The 10,409-nt window shown below is 38.5% G+C and overlaps 1 pseudogene; it reads right to left on the bottom strand.

Annotated features, from left to right (window-relative positions):
- Nucleotides 1-688: 688 nt before the first annotated feature.
- Nucleotides 689-6,855, bottom strand: LOC117450546 (zona pellucida sperm-binding protein 3-like; annotated as a pseudogene).
- Nucleotides 6,856-10,409: the final 3,554 nt, after the last annotated feature.

Here is a 10,409-nt window from a genome sequence, read left to right as displayed (position 1 = left end):
TAGTGAATAGATTTGCTAAGCTAAAGTAACAACTCAAGGCTTTGTAAACCATCTAATTGTACCTCTAAAACATATTGACTACCCTAGTAGAGGTCTGGGTACCCTAATAGAATGCAGTCTCCAGTCAGAAAACCCAATGGACACAAAGTTATGAGACCATGTTTATATCTTAATGTTCAGGTCATTATATTGCCAGGACCCCATGGTAAATACCCTTTTAAAGAGGCTACTCATGTACAAAGGCTTTGTTGCAGAAACTGAAGTTCAAATATAAACTGGCTGACCTCCAATACATCACCTTTATACAGCCGTTGCAACTAAAGCAAATGACACCCCAGAAAAAAAAAATCGCCATGTTGTAGTACCGTTTCTAGCAGACAAGCCCAAGAAAAGACATGGAAGACAAATTGAATTTTGGGTCCCCCCCTAAATGTTTACCGTTATATGGAATACTTTTGCATTTAATTGTTTTTAGCTGTGAGCAGGTCATCAGTTTTCCTTGTGTATTGCAACATTAAAAAGCAAACAAATGAAAGTTTGAATCATTTATTATCTCTTTGGTCCATTGTTTCAGAAAGGTCAGATTCTGTTGCAGTGGTGTTGGACAGTGGGGGCACAGCCACATTAACCAGCAGTTGGGAGGACTTCATCGAGCGCCGCTGTGTTGGTACTGTTCAGCACCGCTGCCTTCGGCTGCAGGTGGGCCTCAGGAGAGGTTTTTTCTAGAAGTTCAGGAACTTCCTCAGCATCTTCATCTGTAGTCGTAGAAGTGTTAATGTAAAAGGTGCATTGCAGAGTGCCATTTAAAAAAAAGAGTTAAGACTTTTCACATTTTACCTTTCTGTTCCACTTTTGTCTTCTTCGTCTTTATTCTGCTCAGAAGCTAAAGTCACAACGTCCACCTGGTTTTGGGTCGATGATGAATCAGGAAGCAGTCCTTTCCTCTGATCTTTGACAGAAAAACAATTCAACATTAAGATTTCATTATGGGCCATTTTAATCTCAATTTAGAGATTGTTAAAGGCTTCAAATGAACAAAGAATAATTCAATACCGGCATTGACTTACCAACTCTGTTTATTCCACTCCTCCACTGGCTGCCATACATTGTAGATCTGCTGATTTGATCAAGAATGGAAGAAGGCTCCTCTGCAGGTATGGGTCGGCTTTTCTGCTTGGCTGGCAAGACCATCATCGGTCCCACTCTGGCCTGATGTTCCCACACTAACACAAACCAGCACAATGCATGTTAATTCAGTTACCCAGCCATCATCACGTCTAAAACCTATGCCAAAACATGTGTCACAATTGATCATTATGACGACATCTATTCTGCAGCCAATATTCATCATACAAGTTTCTACAAGCTCCCCACCTGTACTGGTCTTCAGTCCACTCCTCCAGAGGGGTTCACGCTCTTCTGGCTTCACAAACCCTCGAGGCCTAAACTTGCTCGGGCTGCTGGGAGTTTGCTCAACTCCAATTGGTCTTTTGCATTGCCCACATAAGTAGTCATTACCATCAGCGGACTGCCATCTGATAAATAAAAAACATTCAGCACCAATACTTTGTTTTTTGTGTGTAATTTCACATATTTTAGACTGGATCTCACTTACCTTCCATTCACAAAGGTGCACGCCTTGGTTGTTGCATCTGTGCTATTTATTGGCACAGCATACAGGTGACATGTGATGTAGAGCTATGAGAAAAGCAGGTGTTGGGAAACATGCACACACAATCATGTTTAAGGCAATTTAATAGAGCCTCACCTCCCCTCTGTCCTCATTATAAAATCTGAAGGCATCAATGGACATGTGGAGCTTGTCATCCTGTGTCCTGGCTAAGAATTGAGACCTTGAGCCTGGAAGCTGAGAGTCAACAAAGCACCTATGATGAGGAAAAACAAAAAGAACACTAAATTAGCACTCATTGACTACTGTAGGAGCCAAAATGCTTGTTTTGCCTTACTTATTATTTGTATTATTATCTTGTATTTCTGTTTGCATCGCGTTTAATTCTTATTGTTTATCACTTCCGGTAATGGTCACGTGGGTGTGGTTTATTGGTATTTAGTCACCTGTTGGATGCCGGTTGGGAGGATATGATGTAGGAAGAGGGTGAATTTGCTCCGATTTCTGTTGACCGTCCAACCCAGTCTCACGGCATTTCGTGTTCACCAACACGATTTTCCCCTTTTTTTCGTGTTGCACAGCACGATTTTAAAAGCAATGTATTTCTACTGACTGCAGCACGTCTTTTTCTCCGGTCGGGTCGTGGGAGACCGGAAGCTGTGTGGTTCATAAAAACATGTTCTTACTCAATATCAAGCCACAATTATTGCTTTTATATCGTATAATTTCGGACTTTTGTTGCCGTCTGTGAGGAAAATAAATGGGGCTCAGAGCCTCAGAATACGGAAATCTGTATTTTTAAATATTTTTTTCCTTCCAATTCGTTATTCTTTTCAAAACACTGTTATTTACTCACCAATAACACACAATTATCCTTGCTTTTATTTATTGGTTTAATTCCATAATTTCGGGCTTTTTTGGCATCCGTCAGGAACTGCATTACAAAATAAAAATAACCGGAAACAGACGTAGGCCTATAAGGGACATTTCGAACATCATTGCGATTGTCAACATTTCTGAGTTTAGGATGGCCGAAGACACGACACTACCCATAATCCCCAGCTATCGTTTAGGACTATAGTCCCCGTAAGGTTACGCAGAGCGTCAAACAGCTGTGTGAAATGGAACGAAACCACGCCAGACTATCCAAAACTGGAATCGAACGCCGCCCCAGAACTACACATGCTGGCTATTGTGTTTCGCAAAATGTTCTATGGGACGTCTCTACTGAATGTTTTCCCCATAATTAGAAGTTGCCAGTATTCAACAGATTGGTGTTATCAAATGTAAAACATATAATTTATAAATGGGTGAAAATCGCTTGTGTCCATATTGCGCAGCATTAATATATACCCACATGACAGCTCATTGCTACTTTGTAATTCTACTCCACTACAATTCAGAGGTTAACCTGGTATTTTTACTCCACTGCATTTATTTGAGTTACTTTGCAGATTCTGATTAATTATGTGAAATATAAACAACCCTTAATTCAGACTTTAGTTACACCTGAGTAAAATTCAGGTAAGGTGATTGTCAAGTGCCAACAATCAGGAGAGATATTTGATAGTTGGTGCTTGAGAAGACTAAACATGTATCTGCAATTGACATGAATGGAAACGAGTAATAAAGTATATTCATTACTCGTTATTCTCTACTAATAGTTAATTAAAGACTGTATATTATGGCTATTTTGCACATCCCTTTCAAGATTTCCAAAGGTTTATTGGCATATCATATACACAACTACGGTGTAGTTATGCAATGAATGAAAAACTTGGGTCACAGGTTCCTCAACAGTGCACTATCAATATATAGATACAAGACATCCATCAATATGTGTGTACCTCCACCATTAAATATATTCATATTCTGCACATTTCTTATTCTATCTACATACATAAGAGTATAATTCATATGTATAATATCAGTTAAAAGAAGTGCTTCAACATAGTTAACATTGTAGGAAAGCAATATATTAGACGTTAAGTACTTTGGCAGGCTTAATATTTATCTGGGAGGTGTGTGGCGCAGTGGGTTGTCCGTAGGTGTTCGGAGCAGGGGGTCACAGGTTCAAACCCCACTGCAGTTAGCATGTCGTTGTGTCCCTGGGCAAGACACTTCACCCCAAATTGCTCCTGTGGTGATTGTCCACAGTATTGAGTATGTAAGTCGCTTTGGATAAAAGCGTCTAAAAAGTGACATGTAATAATCTGTAGATAGATCCCCCCAAAGTTTTTTTCTTATTTAAAAGACTTTCATCTGTTATTTAATGTTTAAATAAAGGTTAATTCGTTTTTCTGTTTTGCACCGCCTATTAATATCTTTGTACATCCTGCACTAAACTGTTTTATTGTAGAGATCACTTATAGTATCTTCTTGATTTTTTTATATTCCTATCACAGACCTTCTACTTTCCCCCTATGAAAGTATGTACTCTTCATATTTTTACTCAAATAATATTTGATGAAAAAAATATTAAGAGTATATTATTGTTTGTATGTGTTATATATATATATATATATATAACACATAAAAACAATAATTCAATAACGTGCTTTAAACACTAGGCGGTGCACACAAGGTACACACAGCCATAATAACTTTGTATTATTAGTGTAGGACACATTTTATTCATGCTTTCACATAATTTTAGAGCATATTGCTATACTATTTCAGACTCAGTATTTACATTCAAAGAAAATCAGTAATATCTTTAAAAACTACAGTCCTTTTATATCAGCTGTGCACCGTTATGGTGTAAATATAACCTATCTGTGAATTAGATCAAATGTAAAAGTCAGCCGAATTAGTGTTGATACTGCAAGGAGACGTATTGTGTGAAGAGAAATTGAAGATGTTGTTTAATTGTTGAATATATTTATGATCCACGTCAAGTATTCAGTTTCGGCTGCATTTTCTCAGTTTTTCCAAAGGTCTTCTCATCAGGGCTCTATAAATAAAGAACTACGGCAGATCTGTAATATACAATGCAGCCGAACCGTGTATTACAATGCCGTTATGTGATGACTTTTAAAGAGATAAGCAAGAACACTCGGAATTAAGTATTATTTTTAAATGTTTTCCGGATTTCATATCATAAACACCAAATCCCAGCATGCATTGCGGCTAAAACATCCAATAAGCGAGCTTAAAACCATAGCTGAGGATCTTGGGTAATCGCTCGAAATGCCTACGTCTGTTTCCGGTTATTTTTATTTTGAAATTCAGTTCCTGACGGATGCCAAAAAAGCCAGAGATTATGGAATTAAACCAATAAATAAAAGCAAGGATAATTGAGTGTTATTGGTGAGTAAATAACAGTGTTATTTTGAAAAGAATAACAATTTAGAAGGAAAAAAGATTTTAAAAAAAAAAAAAAAAAAAAACAGATTTCAGTATCCTGAGGCTCTGAGCCCCATTTATTTTCCTCACAGACGGCAACAAAAGTCCGAAATTATACGATTTCAAATAAAAGCAATAACTGTGGCTTGATATTGAGTAAGAACATGTTTTTATGAACCACACAGCTTCCGGTCTTCCACAACCCGACCGGAGAAAAAGACGTGATGCAGGCAGTAGAAATACATTGGTTTTAAAATCGTGCTGTGCAACACGAAAAAAAGGGGCAAATCGTGTTGTTGAACACGAATCAATAGATTAAAAATGGTGTTGGTGAACACGAAATGCCGTGAGACTGGGTTGGACCGTCAGGTCTGGAGTTGTATATTGTTTGTTTTCGTCTTTATTAAACACCATGGACTACAAATGACACAGCAAAGAGCATTTTTTAGCTTCTCAGCAGCTAACTCAGGGAGTTATTGCCGCTACAATTACTATAACCAGAGTCTACATTACCCACAATGCAACTCCACCGCTAACATTTCTATAGCCAAGTTCTGGAAGTAGTTCTTTAGAGTCATAACTGCACAAATCTGACCTGTGCCAATAGTGGCACAGAAAGGAAGAACTAGAATAAAGATTAAAAGCTAGCCTTAGCTAATGGAAAACTTGAAGACAACACTTAAGGAATGATCCTTTATTAACCTGTCACTCGAGTCAGCATTGCTCGTGTCTGAATTAAACCACTTGAAGAGCCTTACACATTAAACAGCTCCCTCTAGGGTCAGAAAAATACGTTACTTTTTGCCATTTAGCAATTTGAGGCCTTACCCATTTTCAATGAAGGCATGCCTGGGGCTGGAGTGCATGTCAGGGCTCAGTGTAGCCACGCAGCTGCTCACAAACACTCGGAGCTCCACGTGATGCCCAATTCTGATCGAGGCCTCGATGCTGATGGGCTCACCGAGATGAAACACATTAGAGCCTCTTTTGTACTGCCAGTCACCTGTACACGACAAAAATACTAAGTGCAAATAGAGACATGACAACTCATAACATGAGATCAAAACCCACTTGTCATGATTCTCAAGTTAAACTGCAACATTTCCACTGCAGTCTGGGTCGACATGAAGGGGATCCAGGTAGGCATGAGTGAAGAACTGGACAAACTGTACTTCCTAAGAAACAGACAACATGCATTTAAAAAAAAGACAGACATCATTCAAAGATTTTTACAATGTGAGCTTTAAAAACAAAAAGAGACAAAGACCTTTCGTAATGACATTCAATTGGAATTACAGCCTCCTCCATTCGAACAACACCATATGGAGAAGCCTCAGGAGAGTATATGAGGAGGTTTGTGTAGATCAGAGAGTCCTCAGTTACCTGTGGAGAGTAGACGTGTTTAAAACTAGAAGCTTAATGAATCATATTTGAAATGAAATATATTTAAAGTTACCCAGTGTCTGGTGCCGCACTCCACAAGTCCAACACTGATACTGTACTCATCTGCTGAAGACGCTGTAGCTCTGCAGTACTGGTTGTTGGTCTCTACTCCAAGGCGTATCTCGTCACCATCAACAGGAGCTCCAACCGCAAACATATCGGCTTTGATAACAATCTCCAATGAGTCTGGATGACAGGTCACTCTGATGGTATTCACCTGCTGCGGTTCCTCAGCTGGAGAATTCTGCTGCCCGAGTTCTGACCTGCCTGTGTTCGCAAGGCTCTGAAACGAAGCATCTTGTGTGTAACGTGGACGGGAGAGCAAAAGAGGAGCTAACACAGAGTCCTACAAGGAGGATAACCTGAAAATGAAAGGCCTTCATAAGTGAAACTGTTCGGCTGCTTTCTGTCTTCCTGACTCACTCACTCACAGTAGGCCTATGGTTCACTGTGAGCGGTGGAGCATTTTAAACTCTAGCCGATCATTATCCTCATCAGAGCAGCACACCTGCGTCCAATCAGACACGCATCAGCTTAATTGGCTGCACACTCTGAACTCAAGACATGAGGCTGATTGAGAGAGAGGTGAAGGGTGTTTTCACATGTTTAAAATGTGCATATATTTGCTTCATTGCTTGTTACTTTGGATTTTAAATAAAATGTTTGTGTTGCAGTTCATGAAAACTATGCAGGAAGCATTTTGACATCCCCCTGGATCCTTAATTTGTATACACTATCACATTATTATTGTGGTCTATGATGTAATTGTATTATGTTTTTAAACTATCATTCATGTTTTGTTGATCTTGTTAGACTCTAAATCAAAGAAAATCAATGTGTGACGGCCCCAGAGCCTGTGTGCAAGGTGTGTTACAGGTCTACGGTGGGGTGGAGCGCCCCTGCGAGATGGAGTTCATGACTTTATGAACTTTTCATGAGCACTCATGAAACATTCATGAACAACTCATTATATGTTCACTTGTCATGTTCATGAACCAAAATTCTTAAAATGCTCATGAACCATTTTAAAGAGCAGTTCATGACATTTTTATGAACATTGTTCATTCATATAAAGTTCCTGTTTTGCTCATGACAGACTTTTATGAGCAATGTATGAACTTATCATGATCCAGCCAATCACAAAATTATAATTAAAACCCCAAAAAGTTTGCATGAGCATTTCATGAACTTTTCATGACTATTAGCATTTCATGAATTTTGGATGATTGTGGCAAGTTCAGAATATGTTTGAATATTCATGAGCATTTTATAAACTTTTGATGATCAGTGTGATGATTTTAAAGACCCCTTGAATATTCATCTACTATTTGAACATTTCTTTATTTTTTAAAACTTTCAATCTTAAAACAAAACAATAGTGAATTTGAAACTGAACATTATCTGTATTTATTTTGGTGACATTCATATCATTTTATGGTTTATCTGTACTGTTTGAGAAGCAGTACGAGTAAGTAGCGCCAAGGTGGAACCTTTGGCAGGTGAGCGGTGACATCTGGGTTATCTTAGGGGGGACACTTCCGCCCCCTCCTCAGAAGCAAACCAGACGATCAACCGGATCCTGTGTATAATTATTGCTGCTTATTTTTCTGTTTTCTTCAGGTCAGTACATGATGAAAATGATCGATGTTAACTTGTGTGAATTAGATATGATGTTTAGGAGAGTGTGTCAGAAAGTTTTGAGCATGTTTGACATAGTAACGGTATTTTAAAAATACTAAACTGTCGGCAACAATAGATGCCATTTTCGCGGGCTTCAGCCGCGCCTGGGTAAGTGTGACCTGAGCGAAGGCTCGCAGGCAGGTTAGCTGCGCACGGGTAATATGTTTTGTTTACCTGAGCACATTTCCTTGTTTTTTGTTTGTTAACATTGACAGTGTATTTTTGTGATGTCCATAATATCTTATATTTGGTAAAGATAGATATATTGATAGAAAGTATTATTTGATAGCGTTATGTGTTTATATTGACTATGTTGAATTTCTCCTTGAGATACAGTAATTGACTGTGACAGACGGATAACTTAAATGGAGAAATGTGATGTTTGTAAATTACAGCTATTTCAATGTAACTGTGTACTTTGAATTTTGAATAAGAAGCAATCCAGATGATCAACTGGATCCTGTGTATAATTATTGCTGCTGCACTTTTCTGTTTTCTACAGAAATCATTTATTGTTGCTGTGGTACCCAAGCTTTTGGGACCCGTAACACATTTTTTTGTGCAGCTGAGTATCAAGAACTGTGCTTCAAATAGTGATAGGATTAATTGTAGTGCTCCACCTGTATACATGTATGTTTGTATGTTAATTTGAGTAAAGTTCCATTGTGATTGACATAATTGTTGTTTTCTATGGTTGCCAATTGACCCACAGTCAATGGTTCATGAACAGTTCATGTACATGAACAGTTCATAGCCAGCCATTGAATTATATTCAGTGACTGGGTATGAACTGTTCATGAAGTTGTTATGAACAGTTCTTGATATGTTCTTGGTTGAAAACTGAATATCCCTACACACTCACTGAAAACTCCATTTCATGAATTGTTCATGAACCTGCCTAAAACCATATTCCATGAATTGTTCATGAACCATTCCAGCACAGGAGTTTCATGAGTAGTTCATGAACTGCCCTAGTGCCATTTAATGTTCATGACAATTTCATGAACAGTTCATCAACTTTGTTATGAGCTGTTTATGAGCTGTTCATGAATATGGTTCACTGATATTCCATGAACTTTTCATGACAAGCATCATCTCACTGGGGCGAAGAGGCCAATCAGCGCGATGGCGGACACCTGGCCGGCGCCGAGGTGCTATTAAGCCCAGCTGCCCGGAGTCACATGGCGGCCCTGACTCTCTCCAAGCCGGCCGCAAGAGGAGTAACACGGCAATCCTCTCCCCTCGTCTATCCATATTGTACATTAAACTGAACAAACGCAATAAATGTGCCGTGGTTTTTGGAAACTCGTTGTACGTCTTGTCATCTTTCCGTTGTGGCCTACGAGCCGGTCATAACAAAATGTAAAACTTGTGATTTTGAGCTACATAAATACAATTTGATCTGTGTTTGAAACATAAGACACATATACAAATCAATCCATGCAGTTCAAACAAAGTATTAAAAATGCCTCCAAATACTTAAAATCAAATGACTTACAAAATATAAAGTTCAATACTATATTCCTAATTATCCATTTCAAATGTTCACCCTGTACTGTTGCCTAAATATTTTTATGTTATTTTAGATTGATCCATTTTGTTTTTTCTGTTCATACTTTTTAGTTTTTTTCGGTCCAAAGGGCCGTTATTGGAGATGTTAGAGTTGAAAGGGGGGACAGAGGGGAGGACATGCCAGAAATGTTCGGCTGGTTCAGGATTCAAACTGGTTTACTAGGAAGCGTTGGCTGAATATGGGCTGCCAGCTCTAACCACTGACATTGGGCAAACCCATTCTTATCAAGGGTTATTGACCTAACCTCTTTCACTCTTTCCTATTAATATCTCCTTTGTTTTTGGACACATTGTATTGCCTTGTATGTGAATAGCACTTTTTTTGGTGTGCTCAAAACACAACCCAAGCTTTAAAATATATATTTATTATTATTTATGATTGCAGAGCTTCTGAATCGAACTGTGCCGGCGTACATGTTTACAGGACACTAACTTATAATATATATCCACCCCTTTGCTGCTGATGACTCTCCTCCTGACCTGCACTTTCACACTCATCTTGCAGACACCAGACATATCCAGTGATACAACATGAAAGTGATATTATCATAATCTTCTTTTCTCACTTGATAATATCACAACAGGATCACTATGAGAAGACTTACTATGAAACTATAAAAAAGTGTTATATATCGTGGGGAGCAATGTTTATATTGCTAACAAATACTGAGAACAACTTTTTGAGAAGGGTTTGTTTGAGTAACTTTACACATTAGTTGTGTTAATCCAGTGGATACAA

This window comes from Pseudochaenichthys georgianus, chromosome 8 (genome assembly GCF_902827115.2).
Source record: "Pseudochaenichthys georgianus chromosome 8, fPseGeo1.2, whole genome shotgun sequence".
Lineage (NCBI taxonomy): Eukaryota > Metazoa > Chordata > Actinopteri > Perciformes > Channichthyidae > Pseudochaenichthys > Pseudochaenichthys georgianus.
This window is presented reverse-complemented; position numbering and strand designations above follow the sequence as displayed.